This window comes from Pezoporus flaviventris, unplaced genomic scaffold, assembly GCF_033815535.1.
Source record: "Pezoporus flaviventris isolate CSIRO_AGI_PZ_B2104156 unplaced genomic scaffold, CSIRO_AGI_Pfla_v1 ptg000188l, whole genome shotgun sequence".
NCBI lineage: Eukaryota > Metazoa > Chordata > Aves > Psittaciformes > Psittacidae > Pezoporus > Pezoporus flaviventris.
The window spans coordinates 2434800-2460405 of NW_026892736.1; positions in this window are offsets into that span (position 1 = coordinate 2434800).

The following is a 25606-nucleotide window of genomic DNA, read 5'->3' on the forward strand; positions in this document are numbered from 1 at the left end:
ACCTCTCCCAAACTCTCCCATGCATCAACTGGAGCAATTATTTCACTCTTCTTCCCCAGACTGACAATGCCCCTGCACCTGATGAGGAGTCGCTACCATATGCTTCTCCAAAGGTAGCTGCGTTTCAACTGTGGCCAATCTTTGTTCTGCAGGATCTTTCAGGATGGAAAACCCCTCCTTCCAGCCTCCTTTCTGACAGAGCGTGTGAGGAACAAGTTAATGGGGTTGGGAGAGGCTGCTGGCAATTCTAAGCTCTGCAGCTCTCCACTTGCATGCTCCGCAGGGGAGCTAACAGTCAGCAAAGCCCTTCAATGGATGCGGAAACCATTTGCACCTTTGATGGGAAGAGAGAATGGAAAAGGAAATGCCACCGCTTTCTTCTCCCCATTCATTATTTCATTCCTGCTGCCTCTTTGCTGCTTTTAAAATGGGAGCAGGAGTCTGAGGAGTTCTTCCTGTTGATCTCTGCTGTGTCTTGGGCATGCCTCAGACTTGTGAGAACTACCTGGCTAAGAGAGATCTCTGCTTAGAGTTCCAGAAAGGGAAGGAGAGGAGAGGAGAGGAGAGGAGAGGAGAGGAGAGGAGAGGAGAGGAGAGGAGAGGAGAGGAGAGGAAGAGGGAAAGGGGAAAGTTAAAGGGGAAAGTTAAAGGGGAAAGTTAAAGGGGAAAGGGAAAGGGGAAGGGAAAGGGAAAGGGGAAAGGAAAGGGGAAAGGGAAAGGGGAAAGGAAAGGGGAAAGGGAAAGGGGAAAGGAAAGGGGAAAGGGAAAGGGGAAAGGAAAGGGGAAAGGGAAAGGGGAAAGGGAAACGGGAAAGGAAAGGGGAAAGGGAAAGGGGAAAGGAAAGGGGAAAGGGAAAGGGGAAAGGGAAAGGGGAAAGGAAAGGGGAAAGGAAAGGAAAGGGGAAAGGAGAGGAGAGGAAAGGAGAGGGGAGGGGAGGAGAGGGGAGGGAAGGGAAGGGAAGGGAAGGGAAGGGAAGGGAAGGGAAGGGAAGGGAAGGGAAGGAAAGGAAAGGAAAGGAAAGGGGAAAAGAAAGGAGGTCAGTAAATTTTGTATGCTTTATCTGTTTGGGGATTTTCAGGTGAAATCAAGACCACCTATTTTTTCTGCAGTGCAAGTATTTTAAAGTGATGAATATTCAGACAAGCTGCTGTTGAAACGCTGGGAGAGGGTTTTCCACCTGATTTCCAACCTGTTCAACTCATGGTTGGTTGATGACAGAGCCTCCAAAACTTTGAGAGGCTTCATTGAGCTATTTAAACTGCCCTGATGCTCCAGAACCCAAGCTCATGGAGCTTCTTGGGAGCACTGGGCTCCTTATCTCAATGGGGTGTGTGCCTCCATTTCCAGGTGAGAAGCTTGAGGTTTGCCTCTTGGAGATCCCTGAGGATTTAGAATTCCCACCCCAGGGGCTCTTCATTTCGTTCATCTACCACAATTCTGAAAAGAAAGTAACCCAAAAGTTGAATGAAAGTGTTCTGATTTCACGTTTCTCTTCCCAATGAACTCTTCCAGAGTGGAAAATGAAGTTTTTCATTTGGGAACAAAGGCTTTTTAAATAAAAATGTTGGAATTTCCCAGTGAATGGAAATTCAGAGTTCTGTTGCTTGCCTGCAGGTGCTGTTATTACACAGGTTATTACTCTGTTACTACATAAATTAGGGTAACACCAAGAAGTTCTAGCTGAAAATGAGATTTTAATACCTTAGATCACTGCAAATACATAATGATGGACAGTCTTTTCCCCACAGAGCTTAAGATATAAACAGATCAAGTGTCTGAGTGGCTGCAGTGGTGCTGGAATTAAAAAACAACCTTGAAAAACAGCTTCAAAGGTTAAGATACTCCCACCTGATTACATGTACAACCATAACAACCAAGTAACAAGAACTGTATGGAAAAGACAGGTAGTACTGATTGAATCACTGCACATCTGGCCCTCTTCTCATTGCCTGCCCAGTGCATTCAGTACAGATTTTTCCTGGTTTCAGTGAAAATAAACCCAAAATTAAAATTAATTGAGGCAGAGCAATTTCCTGGTAGTTCTGTAAAGAAGCTGTTTATCCTTTGATAATTTTATGATGAGTGAGTTGAAACTGTCCCATCTTATGGCAAGCTTATGCCGTTTGCCTCCTCATCCATCTGTCTGTGGGTTACAGTGGTGCTACTATTTCACGGTAAGGGATTGAGCTGTTTGTTGGAGGCAGGAGAGGCTTTAAGCAGCAAGACTCATGAGTTCAGTCCACACCAGCTCAGCCAAAGGTGATATATTCATGTTTATGATGGCCTTTGGACAAATGAGTGGAGCTTGGGTCTGCCCTTTGTGTTAAGCTTTGGTTACCGGTCAAACCAAGGTTTTCAACCACTTATCAGCTACTGTCAGTGAGATGCTCAGCACATTCCCACCCTGACAGTGACCCTGTGAGCTTACATGTGAAGCAGCAGTGGACTCAAGATAAGGCCCTGTTACTTTTTTTCCACTGTTTTCTTAGAAGAAAGATAATTTATTATGAAACATTGAGTTATTCCATGCTTTGCCGAGTTCTTTCCAACCACAGGATTTGCCTCAGTTCTCTTTGATTTTGGTTTTTTCCCACCCAGCTTCTTTTTTCTTTTGTGCCATTTTCTTTCTCTCTCTCTTTTTTTTTTAACGTTAACTATGACTCTTCCTTGCTCCCCTCTCATTTCCTCTCCCGAACAGAAAGGGAATTTAAGCTGCAACTGGTCGCAGATGTAAAACCAGCAAGAGCGTGCTCCAAAGGCATTCTCTGTTATCGGGTTCATCCAGAGGTCGAAGAGGTTGGCTGCAGGACAAGACAGAGCAGCAAACCTACCCAAGCCCTACCATGTCATCATCATCCCACTTGGCTCGGAGTGGGATAGGACAGGAGAGGCAGAGGAATGCTGCTTTGCAGCCACGCTTGCGAAGACCCAGGGTAAAGAGGCATCCTCAAACCTTGGCTTGCTTTGGGAGAGGTTGGTGTGGGAAGGGGAAGGTCAGCCAGGGAGCGTGGAAGGGGAGATGCAAAAGGGATGCATGCTCTCAGTGACTGCAGCTCTCCTGGGGGGGAAAGGGGAGGCATCCCACTTGCTGGTTGCTTGTGACGTAGGGATGCAAGGCATGCCAGTCAGTGGAGTGGGATAAAGGGGAAAACAGGACAGAGAGAAAGGCAAGATGGAAGAGATGAGTGCCAAGGTGCTCTCTTGTCCCCTAGGTGGGATGGTGGATGGGAAGCTTGTAGGAGCAAGACACTGGTACTCAGTTGTACATGCAGCTCGAAGCAATTTCCTTGCCTGCCCCTGTCAAAGGTAGCCCTGCCTGCCCCAAAGTGCTATGAGGCATAGGTCAAGGATTAGGGTGTCCCCAGCTTCCATCAGTTTACCCATGGCTGATGGAAGCTGGTGCGGCTCAGCAAGGAGCTGGTACCTTCACCGAGAAGCAAAGAACACAGAGAGGTAATCAGGCAAAAACCAAGTGCTCATACAAGGTTTGCGGTGTCTCACCTGAGAGAAGCACTCATGAAATACAAATATCCAGTCACAAAGTCACATCAGGAAATGAAGATGAGGACAGCCACCTGCTTGAGCACCTTCATGAGACTAGGGAAAGGTGGAAACAGGGTTGGCACAAGCATCTCCACCACTCATTTATTGCAAGAGCATCAGATATACATGAGGCAGAACGTCCAGCTCAGATTTGATCTCAGTGCTAACTTAAAGAGAGTTTGTAGAGCATCATGTGAGAAATGGATACCCTTGGGAACTGATGCCTACAGGGGACATTGGGCTTTCAGTGGAAATACACCATCATCAGGGAAAAATGGAAAAGCCATTCCAAGCCTGGCAACTTGAGTTCAATCTAGGAGACTTCCTCAATGAGGCCATCAGATAAAAACTGACCAGGGCAAGAAAGTGCTGGTGTTCACAAGGAATCCCAGGGAGAGCAGAAGGGGCAGGAGCAAAGAAACCAGAAAGTGATAAAATTGTAAGTCAGGAAGACTCAAAAGCAAGATGAATGACTCAGAAGTGATGGCACACCAGGGTTGGCACACAAAGAATGAAAGAATAAAGGTCGTAAGTAGAGCTCATCATAAAAAGGAGGTTATTAGTCTGTAAATCCCATGGTGAGTCCCCAGCTTGCCCCATAAAACTGATAAAAGCTCATGAATGCTCTATGATCACTGCGCTTGTCATGCTGTCACCTCTTAAATTCAGAAAACATCCTAAGCCATCTGCCAGGCTGTCAAAACACTGTGGTGTTGCCCCTGCAATTCAATGGCATTTTCTCTTTCAGTTATTTCCAGGAGAAGCAAAGCACCAAGATGCTCCTCACAGGGGGAACCTCAGCTCAGTCCCTGCTTCTTTCATTAAATGAAGAGGTCAGAAAATTCTCTCAGCAGATAAATCCCAGCAGCTTTCAACGTCATCAAATCAATTCCTTCATCTCCAGGTGGTTCCAAAGAGCCCGGTGATGGGGGAATGGTGCTGGAATGGGAACACGTCCCAGTGGAGGCACTCTGTGTTCAATATGTAATGTCAAATCTCAATCTCTGTCTGGGAAAAATGATGCTGTTGACCTCCAGACAAGTATTATTGCAATGATTGCAATTTTGCTTCTTCAAGTAAGGTTTTTCCTTCCTCTGCTCACCACCACGATGCACAGGGTACATTGATCCCAACGGCAGAAAGGAGAAAGGAAAAAAGCCATACGTAAAGAAGCACACTTCCCAGATACTCCAAGTGCAGTGTCTGTATTCATAAGCCTGGAATTGCAACCACAAGGTCTGCAATCTGTGAGCCCTTCACTACCTTTTGGAGATGAGGTTGGGAGTCACCCATGCTAGATGTATCTGCACCTCCTGATGACATTTCAAACTCTCATGAGCAGCAGTGTTCTAAATGTGCCTCATCATGCCTGCACTGAGAGAGGGCAGTGATGATGGATGATGAAACCCCAGAGATGCTCATCCTGTCTTTGAGGGAAGTTGAGCTGTGCCCTCTCAGTGGTCTTCACGTGGCCTTGCAGGGCTGCTCAGCAGAGCTGGGCTGAGGAGGACACATTTTGGGTGGATGGATGTGTTAAAGAGAAGAAGGAGGAAAGGTTAAAGGGGGGGACCTCTAGGAAATGGGGAATGCTCATGTAATCAATCCATCATAATGCTTTCCAGACTAGAGAGCTAGAGAAGAGACACAGGAGGACCTTTTATATCTATCTTTGATTTTTAGTGCAGGCAGAGGAGGCAGAAGCATTCCTCTTCAAGACAAACTCTCTGGGTCCTTCTCCCCTTGCATGGTTTTACTTCCCCAAGTTCCATGTAAAAGGGACAAAAATGAGCACAGGAACTTCAGTGTGTCTCCCTGTTCCTCACTGTACAGCAGCAACAGCACAGAAACCCTGATTCAGAGAAGGATTTAGCCAGCAATTCACCCCCTTGGTTTCCAACAGGACTTTGATCCTAAGCGTTTATTCCAGTCACTGCAGAAGATGAGCATTATCTCCACTTTAGAGGAGAGGCCACTGCTCCACTTCCCTCAAAGGCTTTGGCAGAGCCAGGAAGAGCCATGGCGATTTTGCTTCCCACTCCAGATCTGTTTTGCTTTATGTGAACATCCTTCTTTCAGCCTGTGAACTTTTCTGTTTGGCTGGATTAGGCCAGGATTACTCTGGGTGATAGCCAGTGCAACCCATAATTTTCCTATCCTCTGCTACCCAGCATTCATTCACCATCCATCCCCTGATTTGTTTTTTGGCTGAAGAAAGAGGGGTCAGCATCAGATGCTTAAAGAACTTGGCTTTGAGGAAGATTTTGACAGAAGACATTAATCTCACACACACACAAAAAAGACAAGGAGTTAATTCCAGGCATTCTTATTAGCACTGGGGAGGCTTACAAAGGGAATATGGATGGAAGAACAGCCAAGGTGCAGGGCCAGAGAGAGGACTGAGATTTCTCTTCTCTGTCACCTCTGGAGGTGTGCGTGACTGCAGCACAAAACACGTCTTTTTCACACATCCACCCATCCCTCATACTCTACCAGAAGGCATGCAGCCCCTTCTCTTCTTCATCATTTTCCATAGAGAGCCATAAAGAACAGAGCATTGCTGAAGGTGGATAACCCTAGATGCTCGTAATGGGGGTACCTGAGGCATCTCACCGTGTTCTTTGATATCCAAGTGGATGGAGGAAAGCTTTCAGTTCCTTTACATGAAAGGCAGAGTGGGAAATGGCTCTCGCATTTAACATTCCTTCTTGGGTCAGACTGTACTTTGGCCATGGGACAAAACCTTGTTCTCCCCCATTACTCTAAGTTCAGATTGCATCAGTACACACTGAACACATCCATAAGTAAAATTCACCTTGACAGCACTGAGCTGTCTGATGTGCAGCCCAGTTTCTTACTATCACCCTGCTCCTTGTTGCCTCAGCTGCAGCCAAGCCATCTGACCGTTTTCCCACTTCTTGTCCTTTTGATTCACTCATTTCTGTGCTCTCTCTCACAATGACTCTCCCATCTGATATCCTCTGCTGGCTTCATCTAATGAAATTCCAGACTGGCTTTTTTAAGAGGCACTGCTATTAATGTAAACTGAGGCTTATTTATACATCTACACCTACAGTTGCATCTCCGTAGGTACGTATGTGTGGGGATGACTCTGCAGAGAAATTCACCCACCCTGGTGATCCAAATTGGTCTTGTTATCCCCTGTCTCCCCATTTCCTCTCCCTCTCACAGCATTTCCTCCCATATTTCTCATTGTAACCCATGACTCATTCCGCCTTTGCCTCTGCGATGCCACTCATACCTGGTTAGTAGCATGTCCAAGGAAAGCATCGCTTTAGCACATTGTCTCCTCTTTCAAACACATTCCATTTCATATTTGTGAGTGATAGGAGCTACTCCTTATTTACCCAAGAGCATGCATTCTCTGTAAGGACACTCCCTTCCCCAACTGCTGATTTAAACAGGATGATCGACGTGGCCATCATGTCTAGCACTCTGAGATCTGCTAACAATTCCTCTGTGTTTTTCCATCCAGATTTTTCCTGGTTGCTCAGGACACCTGCTAGTATCATCAGGAGATGTTTGTCTGGCTGACAATGCTCATCCTCCTAAAACGCCAGTTTGAGGACACTCTCGAAAGCTCAGACTGTTTATCTTCCAAGGGAACTGCTTATTGGGAGCAAGCTAAGAGAGGTGATCCAAATGTGGGTCTGGTATGAATTTAGTAAAGCAGGATGCCTCTGCTTGGGCTATCTGAAATTCAAGATCTGCTCAGTCTTGAACGTACGACTGTTCATCGTCCAGAAGTGGATTTAAGTCTAGACTGCTCAGTCACCTCTGAATGATAGCTGATCACATCACTGCTCTTTTGATCTGATCCTCATTCAACAGCTCTGCACATAGGAACAACAGCTTATAAATCAGTACCAAACAGGGATAGCGAGAGGCACACACTTTGTCATTCCTCCCTAAACCCACTCTCCTTATTAAGCATGGAAAAGTTCTTGAACTTCTCGCAATACATGAGGGGAGCTCCGTGGAGACTTTGGATTTGTACTGAAACAGAAAGAAGGGAAAATCCTGAAGTTTTGGATTTTTTTCTGAGTGCTATTAATAATAATAATTCATAAATCAACAATGGCCGAAGGGTCAGCACTGCCTGGCTCTACGAGAGACTCCCGTGTGGGTGTGAGAACCTCTTCAAATGGCAAAAGACTCTGGAAATAATGAAGGAGAAACAAATTACATTTTTTTGGCAGAAACAAATCACCAGTTCCACCCCCTCCCCTCCCCCCCCCTTTTTTTTTTCTAAACAGAAATAGATACTTTAAAAAATAATAAAACCAACAACATTTTTTTCTCCTGACTCCAAAAATAAAGCATTGGAATATCAAGAACTTGCTTTTTTTTGACTTTTTGGCCTCCCCCAGTCTCCCCTTTACATTTGAACATCAGAGTTCTGGCAGTTCTTGTTAAAATATGTCCTGCTTTGTCCAAGCACACTCATGTTAAAATGCAGACAGAAGACTAGTTGACTCCAGGGATTGGTAATGGGATATACAGCCTTTCACCTCAACATCATCACCTCAGCTAGCCCAGCTCAGTAGTGGCTACACATGGCTATTGGCTGTTGGAGGGGTGGTCCCAGCGTGTATCGCTTACTTAGAAAGATCAGGAGAGGGACTGCAGCGATAGGACAAGGGGTGATGGGTTCAAACTGAAACAGGGAAAGTTCAGGCTAGATATAAGGAAGAAGTTCTTTGCCATGAGTGTGGTGAGGCTCTGGCACAGGTTGCCTAAAGAAGTGGTAAATGCCCCACCCCTGGTAGTGTTTAAGGCCAGGTTGGACAGAGCCTTGGGTGACATGGTCTAGCATGAGGCATCCCTCCTCATGGCAGGGGGTTGGGACTGGGTGATCTTAAGGTTCTTTCCAACCTTAACCATTCTATGATTCTCTGATCCCCCTGGAAACAGCATGGATGGGAAGATCTGCCTGGAAGAAGGTGAGCAACTTCACTCTGTGCCCTGCAGAACCATCTGCAGATCATTCGTTCTCTAGGTGCTTTGGCCTCGTATCTGAAACTATTTCCTTTCATCCATCAATTTCCCTGTTGTGAGTAGCTGGGGTACAAGCAGCAGGGCAGATTTTCTTTTGAGGGGCATGTACACCTTTCTGCATTCATAGTGCAGTCGAATAGCAACGTTCAGAGGCTCTCCAGTGGGTTGAGAATTCATTGTAGAATCACAGAACCTCAGAATGTTTTGTATTGGAAGGGACCTTAAAGATCACCCAGTTCCAACCCCCTGCCATGGACAGAAACATCTTCCACTAGACCAGGTTGCTCTGAGTCCCATCCAGCCAGGGTTGGATGAATCCAGGGATGGATTCACAACTTTGTCGGACAGCTTGTTGCAGCAACTCACTACCCTCACATTAAAGAATTTCTTCCTTATATCTAACCTAAATCTCCCTACAAAATCAGTGGAGGTCAATTCAAACATATCTCTGTGCCTAAAACCCCTTGGCAATGGAGACTCTGCAAGCAATTCCTGCCAGGATGTAATAAAATCATAGAATACCAGATTGGAAGGGACCTCAAGGATCATCTCATCCAACCTTTCTAGGCAAGCGAGTCCTAGATATCATTAGGGTAATGTAGGCTATCATTGCTTTTGCTCTGGGACCCTTTTCACCATGCCCAGCTTGAGCCTTCCTTATTTAAATTTACGTTCACCCAACAGGACTCCATCTCTGCAGATGCCTCTAGAGGTCACCTCTGCAATAAACCTTTTCTGCACTTGTCTGCATTATTCAGCAGTGACGTTTTGTGGTGGAACACTGAGGTAATCATAAGTGAGGATGTAGTTACTCGATAAGCATCAAAAGCCCAGCCACTGAGGGGGTACCAGTGAGGTTTATTCCCAAGCAGGGCAGCCTTTCTCCTTTTAAAAGTGCCAAATAGTGACTTTGCCAGGATTTGGTTCAGACTGAGTTTCACCCTTGGCTGTTAATACTAGCAGGCTCTGGAAAAAGCTGTCTTCACTAGCCACCAGGAGCTTAATAAATGTACACACCATTTCTTCTGCAGGGCTACTCACCAAAAATGTGTACTGCTTTACACTGTCAGTCACTTGGATGCTGGCCCATACAAACAGATAACCCTCCTGCTACCAGGGTAACACCACCGTGTGTGGGTCAAAGTCCTAAAGAGCTTTTTTTTAAGGAACGGGAGAAAGGAATGTGATATTCAAATAAAACTATGGGGGGGAAATTATCAAATAGACAAAGTGTAAGTGATTACATGAGTTAGGAATTTTTGCTGGGGCTCTACAGTCTTGCCAGCGATGGTGAGGACCCTCTGAGGGCCAAGATCAGCTTGAGGTGCTGACTACATGTGCAAGGCCAGGTTTGTTGGTGGGTGTAAAGGGAACTTGTTTCTTTTGAGTACAGTTGAGTGATACCAAATTAATCTGCTTTCGTGCCAAAACCAAATCACACTGCACCAGTGGTTTAACAGTAGCTTTAAAGGAAGATTGTAACCTTAAAGGCATTCCTTGGTGGGCTCCTTCTGCTCTGCCTGCTCCTACTGCAGCTCTGTTTATAGGTCAGGACTGACATGCCTACATCTCACTTCCCTCAGAAAAGCAAGAAGACCTGTTGGTAGAAAGGGACTGCTCAACTGCAGCATCATTTAGAATCATGGAATAACAGAGTGGTTTAGGTTGGAAGGGACCTTAAATCTTAACCAGTTCCAACCCACTGCCATGGGCAGGGACACCTTCCACTAGGCCAGGTTGCTCAAAGCCTTATTCAATCTGGCATCCTAGTTTATGCACAGGGTCATTTGGGGTATGTGGTTTCATCTGAGATACCTGGCTGGGGTCAGCAGTATGGCATTGAACCTATGGGAGCAGGATTCTGAGTGGTATACCTATGTTCAGGCAACTGAGTTCAACTTGTTCACTTGATTGGCTCACACTGGATTATGGCTCTTGATTCTAGCTCATTTTGCACTAATGAATCATAGGATAAGTTTCCAAGTACAGTTTGAAGCAGGGGATAAGAAGTTTAGATAGTATCTGAGCACTGGCTTCCCAGCCCAAGGCTGTGATTCCCTGGTGGGATCTCCCCGAGAATGGACTGGAGCAGGACAGGACATGAATTGAAGCAGTGGTACAATCTATTGAGATGGTGGCTGCTCTGGCAACTCACAATAGTGGAAACCAGTCAAAGCTGTCTATCCAAAACTAATGTATGTATGAATGTGCCTTAAGTAGGTAGATGGGGATTTTATGAACTGTTTCTTTAGGGGTCCAAAGTCTGTCTTAAATGAAATATAAGTGTCTAAGTCCTTTTGTGAGCCTGGGCCTCTCTCTGGTCCTTTTCTGCTTCTGTAATCTGAGGATCAGCACACTTGCCTGCCTTAGAGGATGTGGTAAAGATAAATATATTAAAGACAGTGGGGTGCTTGATATTGTAACAATTGAGGCCAGATAGCTGTAGCAGAAGCAGAAGTAAAAAGAAATAAGATAATAATTGAGGAGGAACCTTGCCAGCGTGTGTCTTGGCAGCCAGCTCTGCAGTAACCTATCATTTTAGATGGCGGGGTTCCCCTCACCTTCTCAAATCTAGTGGCACTGGGGGATTTGTGAATGTGAAACAAGCTCTCTCCAGTTCTCCGACTCTTTTATATTTCCTCATGCTGCTCTTGAGCCGTTCTTAGGCATGCTTCCCGATGGCTTGGAAATCTCCGGGCACGCATTGAAGCTTCTATATTTGCTCTCAGCCTCTGCCAAGATTAGCATTACCACTCTATGGAAAAATATCCGTCAACCGGATATAAAAGAATGGTGCGAGGAAGTCAAGCTATGTCAAGGCAGCACAAATATAGCTTATACGTTGTAGGGGGAAGCTGGCATATTTTATTTTTCCATCTGGCACTCTTTCTTTTCGGATGATTGTAGCTGCAGCAGAATGCTCAGGATCCTTCTAAGAGTCCCGATTTTGATTCAGATTGTTTCCCCAGGCTGCTTGTGACAGGGATGGGCCAACTTCAGAAAGAGCTGAAGTTTGCGTCCACTCCAGATACACATCTAGGGGTTCAGATGCTTATCTGTCCGTCTCCATCTGATCCAAGCTCCTAAGACTATAGCCTGAGTGGGTAGGGAAGGTTATTTTGCTCCTGCTGACATAAGGCCTGTGAATAGTTGAGCACTGGAGCAACTTTGCGCATTGGATGGAGCTGAAGGAACAGGGAACACTTCAGTGATGCCTTTAATCGCTCTTCCATCGGGATGTCTTTCCACTTGCTTGCTGATACAGGAGTGTGAACGAGTGTGACTTGCATTCCAAGCAGCTGGAAAAAGATTTTAAGGGTTTAAGGAGGAATTAATTAAAACAGGAGATTAAAACACATTCCTCAGCTCTGGCCCCCCTGAAAGAAGCCTCGATTCCCTAAGAGTCAGCAGGACAAATTTAGGTGGTCCAAGTCTACCTGCAAGCCATGTTTGGCACATAACAAGGGGACAAAGACATTAACTACCCCAAGTTAAGGTCTCACAAAGCTCACTGGGGCTATACATTCATTATGTGGTGACTTTGCAGTGGGTCAGCTACACTACAATCATTGTCTTGGCTTGGTGCTTCCCACAGAAAGCACAAAGAAGCCCATCTCCACCCCCATCTATCACTGTTCACACTTGCCTCTAAACTTGGCTCTTGTTCTCTCCCAGAATGGCTCAGTAAATACACGTGGCTTCTGATCCTCCAGCCACTTAACTCTGATACATAATTGATTCCTGCTGTGGGCCATGGAGAGCCAGATACTTCCAGGGGGCCAGCTACAGATAGGAGATTAAGATTTCATCTTAATGATGATTGCCCCCATTTCTGCTGACAATATAGGTACATGCCTGGCACAGGGACCTTGGTCCAGGTTATTATCCCCAATCCTCTCTTCAACATGTGGAAACAACATGTAATGGGAGGAGACCTCCCTGAGCCCGACTTAGAAGGGTTTGTTTCTATTTCTGAAGTCATCTGAAGAAAAGGATTAATAGAGGAAAGACTGTTTTTTTTCTCCAACGCCCTCAATCCCATTGCCTTCCTTTTGCAATGATAGGAACAATGAGTCTTATGTTTGTAGGTTTTGCTTTGTTTCCCCTGACCTCATGTCCAAAGTTATAAACCCACCATATTTGAAAGTTCCTTGGGGATTTCTTCATCTAACTAGAGCCGTTCCCAACTGAAGCTGTCACTGAATTGCCTCCAAGAATTTGTTTTACACTGAGATTTCATGAAGAATTGGGATTAAGCAAAGCAGTAAACACTGAGGATGTTTAGCACTACTGCCATTGCCTGAGAACTGGACATTTGGAAAAGTGAACTCATTATTTATTATTGTTGTTGTTGCTGCTGCTGCTGCTGTTGTTGTTGTTATGGCATTGGTAGGATGTGATTTGGATTCCTCTGTGCCTGGTGCTGTTCAAACACACTGAACAAGTTATGTAGATCTCACAGTACCAATCTAAGGCAGAGAAACCTAAGTTAAGTTTCCGATTAGCAAGCCTGGCTCCTCACTTCTTGGATAGCTTTTGTGGTTTTGCTGTGTCTTGCAAAGAAACATCAAAATGGCTGCATGTCCTAGAGCTGCTTGTGCATCTGTGTTATACACGGTCCCTTCTGTCTGCGAATTCACTTTGAATTAGGATAACCAAAGGAAGAAAAAATGAAGCAAAAACAATGAGAAGTGAAACAGACAACCAAACCCCACACAGTTCCTTAGACACAGAAGCTTTGGAGGTTCCTGGGGAGCATGTCTTCCATAAGGACACATAACACATGGCAATACATCAGGTAAGCCAGAAAATGATCTTGAGATTGTATGCTTGAACTGTGAACGAACACAGGCTTGGCTCCCCTGGTAACTTCATGACAAGTACAGCAAGGAGGTGAACTGAGGATGTGGGAGAAGAAGCATCATCTAGGTAGACTTGCTGTTTCATCCTCCCTGAAAGAAGGGAATGAGTAGTTCCATATGCCGAGCCAATGGTCTGAGCCAATCCATCTTAACCGTGAGCACTGACCCAGGGCTGCTGTACAGAAGCACTCTCCTAAAAACCTGGCCCGGCTACTAAGTAAGCTATTTTCTTTCTTTCTGGGAGAATCTTAATGGGCAAAGATGTTCCAGATGGCAGGCAGCCACCTGCCACCAGGATTAACAGTCAACACAGAATGCAAAGCCTTGGGAAGAGTGCTCCGTGATTGTTCCTGCACGCATGGAAGCAAACAGACTCAGAGCAGTGTTCGCTGTAGCTAAATCTTCACCTTATTACCTTACTGGGAATTTGGATAGTATTACCCAGAATCCTCCTTGCAGCAACTCTGCCTTGAAAAACAATCTGTTTTGGAGCTCAGTGTACCCAAAAGTGACTGTATTATTAGGACTTAACTTTGAACTGCAACATTTGGAATCCATTATTCAATCATTAATTTCCTCTGGTTTTCCCCCAGCTTTAATGCTTCACGCTGGATCCCTGGGCTCTGTGGTCTAAGCAACACTTCAGTACAACAGTTTGTACTTCAGCGAATGCTGTGCTCCATCATTCTTTCCTACTACAGAAGCCTGTGTTTGTTTTAACTGCTGGTCCAACAGTGTGCCCTGGCTTGAAAGTGCAAGAACAAGACATGATCTTCATACCCTAGGCTGGCATCTGCCTCTGGGGTATGGCATGGTCAAAAACCCCAGGCACTTCTAGAAAGATACTATCAGATGTGCACAGAGGGGTGTTGCAGCCCTTAAGATGTTTGTCCCCTTCAGAAATAGAATACAGATTTATTTCATAAAATCATAGAATCATAGAGTGGTTTGGGTTGGAAAGGACCTTAAAGCTCCTCCAGTTCCAATCTCCTGCCACAGGCAGTGACACCTTCCACTAGAGCAGCTTGCTCCAAGCCCCTGTGTCCAACCTGGCCTTGAACACTGCCAGGGATGGATCATTTACCACTTCTTTGAGCAGCATGTTGCAGTGCCTTACCACCCACAGAGGGAGGAACTTCATCCTTCTATCTAACCTGGATCTCCCCTGTTTCAACTTGAACCCATCACCCCTTGTCCTATCACTACAGTCCCTAATGAAGGGTCCCTCCCCAGCATCCTTGTAGCCCCCTTCAGACACTGGAAGCTGCTTTGAGGTCTTCACACAGCTTCTCTTCTCCAGGCTGAACAGCCCCAACTTTCTCAGCCTGTCTTCATACAGGAGGTGCTCCAACCCCTGATCATCCTCGTGGCCTCCTCTGGACTTGTTCCAACAGCTCCATGCCCTTCTCATGCTGAGGACACCAGAACTGCACACAGTGCTCCAAGTGGCGTCTCACAAGAGCAGAGTAGAGGAGCAGGATCACCTCCTTCAACCTTTCGGTCAAGCATTTCTAGTGTTTCTTGGTCACTCATCAGTGTGGAACCCAATCTGAGTTCTAAGAATCAAGTTGTGTTTACACAGGCTGTGGTGGTCATCAAGATAATGTGTTCGGTTTGCTCTTGGTTTGGAGACCTGAGCTTCTTCTCACTGCATAAACTCCAAAACTTTTAGGGAAAGAAAAACGTGCTTTCTCCACAAAGTAAGCAGTTGGAACCCGCAGCTCTCAAGGGAACAGTATTGTATAGGAAGGTGACATTTTAACATAGTGGCTTTAAGAACAGAACTCTTTCTCTGAGGCTAGCTTAGGCAATTGATCCAAACATGGTATCACCCAGCATCCCAGGAGTGGTTACACTAAAGTCAGTAAGCTGGAACCTCAGCTAGTGCAAATTGGTGTAGATTCACTGAAAGCCATCATTATGGTGCTGTACAAAATCTGAAAACAGGGGTTATAGCCATTTATACCCACAGAGGGTCTGGCACTGCAAGGCCATTGTCGGTTATGTGTGCTCGGTGTAGGTTCAGATGGCAGAAAGTGGCCCTAAGAAAAGGTAGCACAGAAATATTAACTCCTGATGGCCCTGCTTATGGAGATGGAATGCTGCACAAATGCTGTTTGTAAAGGAGGAAGCATATGAAATAGAGGGAAGGAGTGTGAATGGTAACCCAGTTCTGGAAGCCAAATCAATGGGATTTTCTGGAAAACATGCTGCGTCCAACAGATCCACATCAATAGCATGGAGGATCTGAAGACAGAACACAGAAGCTAAATTGCTTCCCAGGTGAAACGAAGAGAAGAGGAGAAGGATATAGAGAAACTATAATCATTTCTATATAGCAATGTAACCAGAATTGCAGACCATAAGCAAAATACAGTAGGAACTTCAGTTAAATCTCATCCAAAGTCTGTTGAGACATATTTCTCCCATTTTAAATTTCCAAAGCTTTTAACTTGACAGCCCTTGGGGATTTAACTGGGATGCAAGCTTGGTCTGAACTTTCTGAGGCATTGACAGCTTGTGCATTTTGAGGAGCAGAAAGCAAATGCACCACAGTTTTATGGTCAAAATGGGAGTGTGGGGTGCAGGTGACTGGAGTTGTCTTCTTGGCCCTGGCACAGGGTTGCTGCAAAGCCTTTGGCTGGTTCTTACCTCTTGCAGAACATCGGTGACAGAAGAATATTACATCTTATTTTATCTTAGTGCTGCAAAAGAGGGTGGCAAAGGGGTGTTCTTTTTTCTCCTCTTTGTTCTATGATTGGTGCTAGGATATTTGGAATGCAAGCAATGGTGATTTTCTGGTTGACGGGATGAATGGGGAGATGTCCTATGGAACGATGGGTCCCTGGGGTGTGTGGTGACCAGTTGGAAAAATAGGCTGGAAGTCTGAAGGGGAAGACACTGAAGTCAGGAAAGTTTTCCCTTTCCAAGACCATTCCAGAGGATCTGCAAAGCCTCCTTCAGGACCTGCCCTCTACCAGAGTATTTATCACACATACAATAACTGCCTTGTCTAAAGCAAAGGAACAACAACTACCCACACACAAGATCTCATAATAACATGACGAAACATCTCTCCAGGGAAAGTTAAACTGATCAGAAGTAGAAGCTACTTTCTGCTGCTCAGGCAAATGGTGTAGCTGTAACAGCAACGTTTTAGGGCCACGGGAAATTAAGCTTCAAATGCCTGGAGAAAGTACATCGGAGAGGTCATGAAATAAAGGTTTGATATACTACTGTCAGCAGGTAAATAGTACAGCTGAATTTAAATCATATTTAGATTAAAAAGGCTGAGCAGAAAAGATATTTTCATTTGAGCTTTACAGTACAATTAAGAACAGTTTAAGCTTTCAGTTCTAGTGGCTCTCACTCAGGTCTGTGGTTAACCAAACGCTGAAGATATATTCCTATTAACTCCTACTGGGAATGCCATCTCTGTTTAGATGTAGAATTATACGTTCCTCTAAACAGCCCCCTTATCTTACAATCTGCAAATTGCAGGGTCTCCCACAGAAGGAAATCTTTTATTAAGCATTTTATTATTCTTTGCTGCAGGCAGGCAGACTAAATAAACTCCAGCTTAGACTTTGCACGGTGTCTCTACGTTGGCCATATCCAAGAAACACAGACAATGCTGGTTTGCAAGAATGAAAGAATTTTAATAAAAACAAGCCATTCAAAACCCTTGTCAACTCCTTCTGCTGGATTGTTATAAAGAATTTATTTCATTACTATAAGTGCTGTTGACTTAGTGTTAGTTTCAGCACTTGAATTCTTGGATAGCCTGAATAAAATGATGTTTTCCAAGATAAATATATTATGCAAAGTATGACCTTCATTCTTTCACTGATATGTCTGCTGACTCCAACTGCTTCCTCCTTCAGAGGGGCTTTCTGAGTTCTGATGGCGAGAGGCTTTATTTTGGTTTTACTTGATTAAAGCCCTGCAAACAAGGAACACCATGTGAAAAGTAAAAATAGAAAAGCTGGAGCCCATTTCTGTTGAAGTCAGAGACAGTGAAATGTCAGCTCTAATGGAGTGAAGTGGTGAAGTGCTTCCCTGTATGAGAACCAACGTCCATGGCTCCAAACAGCAAAGGTTTTCCCCTCTCATGGGGAAGTTTGCTGCACACTAATCAGGCTGCGTTGTGCTAATCCTCTCAAAATGGAGCAGTTATGACCTACCAGGGAGGTGATGATTGCAAGGGGATTATCCTTTCTGCTGAATTGCAAGGGCAAGAGAAGAGGGAGAGCTGCCATTTCTGCATGCAGGGAAATGTAAGAGAGAATCTGGCCTTCTGATTCTGCCCTTAGTGGGACCAAAGATGTGCCAGGTATCCTCACATTCATGGAGCTGCTTTTCTCAGCTGGTGTCATTGAATATGTATATTGCTGGACCCAGGACTGTGATTCCCTGGGGGGATCACCCTGAGCATGGACTGGAGCAGGACAGGACATAGATTGAAGAGGTGGTTCAGACTATTGAGATGGTGGCTGCTCTGGCAAGTCACAGCAGTGGAAACCAGTCAAAGCTATGCATGTGCAAGACAGGATTTGCATGATTTTTGTCTGCCCCATGTGATATCATATGCAAGGAAGGTTTAGACTGGAGATTAGGAGCAATTCCTTCCCCAGAGAGTGTTCAGGCACTGGAACAGGCTGCCCAGGGCAGGGCTGGATTCACCATCCCTGGAAGTGTTCACACATCATGTACACAAAGCAATAATGGGTTAGTGGTGGCCTTGGCAGTGCTCAGGAGCAGTTGGACTGGATGAGCTTAAAGGTCTTTTCCAATGTAGTTGATTCTATGTTTCTACGATGCTAAATAAGGCCAGGAAATGACTGCTGTGCTCTTACCACTTCTCCAGGGACAAAATTGTGCCTTCTATCAGGGAACTTCCTTGGATTTTTCTTAACACAAAGTGCCTGACACAAATCACTGGCTATTCCTGATTAGTTTGCAGTTTCCTTCATCACAGCAATCCCGCTGTCTTCTGCTTAGTACTAAGAACTGCTAAGTGATCTGGTGGCAGCTTCTGTCATCAGCCACAGTGTGCTGCAGGTTCAGGTAAACTCCAAGAGGTTCAGTTTCTCCTAACGAGCCTAAGTCTCAATGAACCTCTAACTTGATATTACTGATGAATAAAAGAAGATGGCAAGGCAATGGTGGAAAAGAAGGAAAGAATTAGGTGTACTTCTCAGAATGCCATGTTTACAAGCAGGGACTCAAGTCCTGGAATTTCTTAGTTTCGAATAGTGACTTCTTTTGATCCTATTTGTTAAGGTCAAGCAGCTGAGAGATGTGACTCCAGATGCTTTGCCCAAATCCATATGAGGAGGTCCAGGACTGTAACACAGGCAATGGAGCATGACAGTCTTTCCTCCTACTTGTCTTCACGTCCCTGATCCTCTGTGACTCACTGCTTCCAATTGCCCACTCCATCCCATCTAATGGCTCTTTCTCATCAGTAGTTGCTCTTTCAAAACCAACATTCTTTATTTCCCAGAAAACAGAGTCTTTTCTCTAGGTTTTCGTTCCTCACCATCAGTTGAGCTCACCTTCTGGAACCTCGGCTTATTAGAGCCAGAACACAGTTTAAGGAAAGAATATTCAAGTTGAACTCACTAAACCCTCCTGTCCCTGATTTAATTTCTACACAGAAATTCAAATGAATGTTGCCACTTTTGGGTTTCCCATGAAGAAGAGAAGGCTGAATAGATCTTTTCAGAGGTGATTGTTGTTTAATCTTTAATGTTAGCTCTACACGTTTCCTGTACACAGTGTTTTCCATGCCTTCGTTTCTGAACTTATAGTATATCCGCTGGACGTAAGGGATGCATTAGCCCATCTAAAATGCAGCTGCCTCTAAGCTGGAAAGTTCACAACCATAACCAAACATCAGTTTAGCACAGGAAGGGAAGAGGATGATTGTATCCAGCAGAAGAACTGCATCCAGTTAAAATTACAGTAAAAATAAGTGTGGGTAGGCAGAATATGAATCAGAATTTGGCCTGGAAACCAGCTTACACCTACTTTTACTTAAGGAAAGAGAGACTTTGGAGAACTTGGATAACTGGGAGCGGCCACTGGGATTTTGGTTATGTCTTTACCAAAAGAAAGATCCTCAAATTAATTCTGGCAAACAAATTCAGTACAAGCAGAGAAGTTTGTATTGCATGACTTACACCACTTTCTGGAAAACTTAATGTGTACATAAAGGTTTCCCACCCTAAAATACCACCCATTGGCTGTTTCTTTGCTTAATCCTCCAAAATAAGAGCAATAGATGATCTCTTTGGCGGTTATTTATTCAGGTAGGAAGAACTCCCATCTCTTTGGATTCCTCTCCTGCTTGGTACTTCTCTCTTAGGTTGTATGCAACTACTCTATGCAATTACCTCTTCACAACACAATGTCGAGAGAGGAAGAAGGTTCAGAAAGGCCACAAAGACAGCTTTCATGTCATAAAAGTGAATGACAACATAATAATGCTTGAAAGAGCATGCGGAATCAGATGACAGAGTAGGGCGACCACTTCTTCATTCCATAAGCAGTGCTAATGACCTCTACCCAATGGAGGATAATGATGGTGTACTTTGTTGATGTCTCATGCTCCAGAATTTGGCAGAACATTGTCATTGGTGCCAGCCCAAAACTAGCTCCAGGGACAGTTATTTCCCATGAATGATGCAGGTTTGGATGGCGTGCTCTTAAAGAAACCATGCAATAGGTCACCCATCACTCTCTGTCAGAGTATATTCTCATCTTTCCATTACAAAGTTTGATCCTTCTAATCCTGATTTTAACCTCCTTGGACCATGCTGAGAAATTCCACCCCGGGAGTGTTTTAAAACACTGTATATGACTATTGCTTTGGTACATCCAGGGCTTGTTTCTGTCTGGGCAATTATTCCTTCCTCTGTGAAACCCGAGCGAGTGAATTGTGCAGAAGCAGATGTCTCAAGCCAGGCTGTGCCCAAAGCTCTTTGCCACTGTGCTCATTCCAAGGGAGAGGGGGTCTGGGGGAATGATATCCAGGGCTGACCAGGATGTTCAGAACTCATCAGCAGTTATTTGGTGTTTTCACTTACAAATTCCCAGTTCATTTCAACTTAAAAGGTTCATCTCAAACACACACAAGAACGTGGGGCCTTTTCTAGTTTGTCTCCCCAAAATTGCAACATTGAAGTAACTAGAAACTTAAAATATTGACTAAGATTGACCCAAAATGGCTAACAAAAAGAAACCTTAAGAATTCTAGTCTTAGCAGGCCAGGCTTACTTTATAGCAGGTCTCTGCCTGCTATAAAGGAGCCTTATGCCTGCTGGAATTATCATTATGTGGATGGGATATAAAATCAAGACAGTATTCACTTGTCATTTCACTCTTATGGCACTTTGATTTCCTCATGAGAGCAACAAACAAATGCTGTTGTGAACAGAACTTTTCCAACACTGAATCCTCAGCTATTTTCACGCCTTTGTTCCATTAAATACTTTCCAATTTCCAAAGGAATTTGCCCAAGTCTCCACTAAAAAGAACAGGAGAAGAGAAGGTAAACTTTATTGTTCACACCCATTGCACTAAACTCCTGCTGTTGTTATATGAAGCACACCATGAATATGTACAAGTAGCCAAACAGACTTGTCTCCAGTATGAGGAAAGTTGGGCTAGAGACTACATTAAATATGAAATGAAACAGATAAGAACAATTTATGGAGGGTTTATTACCATTTCTCTTCACACTTTGCAGCTTGATCTGCCCTAGCACAATAGCAGAGATGTCTGGATTAGGAGTTACATTTAGAGCTCTTAAAGCCACCAAAGAAGATGCTGGAGGGAATCCCAGGTCTATTGGTTAGCTCAGCCAAAGGGACCAAAGGTCTGGCAATGACATTAACGTTTTGGTATGTGAGCTATATTCATGGGTCTTTGGTTTCATGGTTCCCACTCAGTCTTCAGGGTTTCTCAGAGACTCACTGGAATCAGGGATGGAAAAGACCTATTGCAGTGGGTCATTTGGTCCATCCGCTGACCCTAGACACGGCAGGATTTTCCGTCCTGCGTAGTCCCGAGGGCTTTGTCCTGTCTGCTTTGAAATGACTCAAGTCAAGGGGCTTCCACCCTTGCACCACTCCCATGGGGAGGCCATTCCACAGCTCGGCACATACTCACTTACAAATATTTTCCTGAGAGCACATCCAGATTTTTCTTCGCTTCATTTCATCTCAATGTGTGACCCTCTTCCTGAAAGTCCTGCTCCCTCCTCCGTTGGTATGAACACCGAATGTGTCCATGTATGTGTGAATGTCTATATAAGGTTTCATTACATCCCTCATTATCAATGACTTTGGGGCAGCCAAAGGGTGCAGAGAGACTTCTTTCCCTGCAAGATGCCTTGCAGCTCCTAGCAAGAGTTGGCCATAGTCGCTGGTGGCTTCCAGCAGAAGGGCTCTTTGAGACTGGTGTTCATGTGAATGGTAACTTCTCCAATAGAGATCATCTAAAGAGGACCACAGTCCTAATGCCCTCTGTCCAGCAAAGCACTATGGCCAGGAAGGATGTAAAACCCAGGTCATGGAGGGAACTACATTACAGTGATGGCATTGTGTTGACTTTGAACAATCTGAATGTAACCTTTAACTATCCCACATGCTTCTAGCATGGCTTTAGCAACCTGTGCTTCTTTCTGTGCCTCATTTCCTTGTGTTAAAAACTATGGTAACGGTAATTAGCTTGACACCTCTTTCCACTAGATTCAAGGAAAGGGATTGCTGCTGTCTGGATAAAGTGGGACAAAGTTAGCTTGAACACATATGAAACATCAAACAGTTTCCCGTGTGTTGTCAGGAGAGCAATGCTTTCCCTTGCAGGGTTGGGAGAGGAAGAATCTATTGAAAAACGTTATCAGTGGAAATATTCAGAGCCATCAGAGATATGCATACACCTCATTGCAAAGCATTTCCTTGGGAGCCGAGGAACCAAATTCCTTTGGCATCTTTGAGAGCAATCTTAGCTTTGCTATGCAGAATTGCTCTCCAAGAAAGACTCAGGACACAGAGTGGGGACGTTCAGGCTGGGGCAGGGGAGTGTGGAACAGCCTGACATGGCTGTTTTCTTTACAAACAAAAGCCATCTCCTGCAGGTTTGGGATAACGATGCCGAGTCCTGGGGTGCCAGGGGACTGCATGGAGCCCTGGCCTGTGTGCTTGCTAGCTGTGCTTGAGAGTGGGCTGGAACAAAAATATACAAGTGCTCAGGAGGAGTAAACTATAAACAATGCTTAAGAAAACACTCCAAACGGAGCCATCCCCATGCCTCCCTCAGGCCAGGCCGCTGCAGGGAGCTGGATGAGAAGGAACCTGCTGTGACTCAGCCCGGAGAAGGTAGGAGTGACACTGGTTAGCAGGGAGAAGGAACTTGAGGAATGGGCGAAAACTGTGAGTGATGCATCCATCGAAAGAGAATGCGGTTCTGCAGCCAAGTTCACTGCCAGGGCTGGCTGCACAGCTTCGGGCAAAATATCTCCCTCTTGGAGAAAGAGGATTTTCTTTTTTTAATGGAATTTTCTCCCCCTGGTTTTTGACCTGATGAATTCCCTGCAGCTGGAACATCTCTGGCATTCCTCTGGATGCTGGCTGTGTCCTACCTGTTCCACACGTGCATTATGGAGGAGCATACAGGGATCTGGCATGTGAGATTTGCACCCTGGACATTCTGTGGGCATAGTTTCTGGCCTGCTTGCTGACCACAAGGGACCGACTTTGTCTTTCCTTCTGACCAGGATCAAAGACAACCTTCATCTCCCTCTCTGTCTCCCAGAGCTCCCTTATCCTCTGCTTGATGCTGGGATTTTTCCCTCTTATGCTGCACCATTCCCTTCTCTGTAGATAAGCCACTGCTATGTCCATCTGATTTTCCTTTTTATTTGCTGTCCTTGCTCCCTCTGGGATCTGTTTCTCAGCTTTCTTGCCCCATCAACATTGAGCTCATGTGCTGAAGCATCATGTTAGAGGAAAGAGGTGGCTGAGCTGGGGAAAGGCATCAAGGAGCAGTGTTTAAGATACCAGTCCTCACAGTCTCTACCAGAGCACAGAAAGAAAGGGAGACAGTGTTAATATGAAGGGATACAATAAATTTTTCTCACTTTTGTTCCTCTAGAAAGCTTATTGAAGAAAAAGAAGAAAACATGAAGTTTCCATTTTTGATACCCTCTAAATGCAGAAGCCTAGAGATGCATCAACAACCCAACTTGCAATGTTCTTATATTCAAAGTACGCATCCCTTCAAGATCCCAATAACGTATCTTTGCTGTCTAGAAGCACTGCAGAATCATCCAGTTTCCTTGCTCATTCAGGCCTCTTCCTTGCATTTCTGCTCTCCATCCTATGTAGGTGTAAGTATTCCCAGCTAAGGAACTCCCACATCTTCTTTACGAGATGGTTATTCCATAGGTTAATATTTCTTATTTCCAGGAAGATTTTCATGATCCTCAGCACCGGTTTTCAGGCTCCAGCTTCAGGCTCACTCCCAAATCTTTTCCCTTCCATGATTATACCTGAATCAAGGGTTACATTTCCAGGATGATGATTCCCAGGAGTGCAATTCTTTTGACTGTGTGAAGGTCTGGCACAACCTTCACTGTTTCCAGGTCTTCTGCTCCCAACCTATTTCTGCAGGGTGGTAGATGAAACTTGCTCACTTGTAATTATAGAATCCCCAGACTCACATCACCCAGCACTGGCCAGTTTGCTTCTTATCCAATTTTCCACATATTTCTCTACCTCTTTTCTATCAAGAGCTATTTTTACAGATTGATCCCCAATTGCTCAAGTATATTTTCATTTTTATTTCCTTCTTGGTTTTGTTTGCTTCTTTTTCTTGATGATGGAAGGTTAGAAGAAGGACCTGGTATTTCAGCTGCATCACTTGTGCTCCGTCCCTCCTTTTCTGCTGATACATTGCTAAAAGTGCATTTTCATGCTGCTTATCCATTCATTCAGACTGCTTTTTGCCTGCCTTTATCTTTTCCTTCAAAGCTTCAGCTTCCTCTCAGTGTTGTTGTTTGATTGCTTCTCACACTGCTTCATGCCTTCTTTTTCCTCCTTGAGCTACAGCATTCTGGCATCTCCTTTTGGTACCCTGTCAGCTACTTCAGCCTCAGGAAAATCATTGTCTGTGCCCCCTCAAGAGTGGATTTTCCCAGTGTTTTACCACATCAGTTCCCATTACCATATCCCTGTCTATCACTTCACCTGCTAGATTTCCTCCCATGCCAAACTGCTTTCTTTTAGTTCATTATTGCTGTATTCTCTGAGCCTACTATGCTGAAATCCTGCCAGTTTCCTTGATTTTTTTTTACCACGTCTTTTCTATTATCCAGGTGCCTTGCTTCTTTCTTTTTCCTTCTCTCACCTTCTGTTTTTATCATGCTGTGTATCACATTCTCTTAGCTGGATGTCTTCCAAACTATAGAAATTAAACTATAAATGTTCCATTGCCTGATTTTCCATCCTTTTATCCCCAAGTTGATTATCAGGGAGAAGGGAAGTCTTTTCAGTTTTCCCAAGGTTCTTCTAGATGTTTTCCACCAGATACTGGTGGCAGCTACTCTGTGATGGTTACTCCTGCCCATTATTGCAGCTAAAAGAACATTCAGCTATAAGACAGATATGAAGGGGAATCCTCTATCCCTGTAAAAACTCAGAGAAAAAAAGATGCTTCTCTTCCTGAAGAGCTCAACACCAAACTACTTTTAAGATAGAATTTGTCAAAGGCATTAATGGGGTTATACAATGTTGTTATATTGTGGAAGTGAGGACCGTTATCAATGGCATTGTTATAACAGTTAAGAAGGGAGAAGTTCTTCCCTGTGAAGGTGCTGAGGTGCTGGCACAGGGTGCCCAGAGAAGCTGTGGCTGCCCCATCCCTGGCAGTGTTCAAGGCCAGGTTGGACACAGGGGCTTGAAGCAACCTGCTCTAGTGGAAGGGGTCCCTGCCCCTGGGAGAAGCCTGGAACTGGATGATCTTAAGGTCCTTTCCAACCTAAACCATCCTATGAGCTTGGCCCTACACAGTCTTTACACCATGGGTCACAGCTGAAATCTAAAAAGGTAATGTAGCATCAGCAGAGATGCAGCAGTGCCTGGGGCATGGACTCCTGCAGTTCCCAAGGACCCCATAGG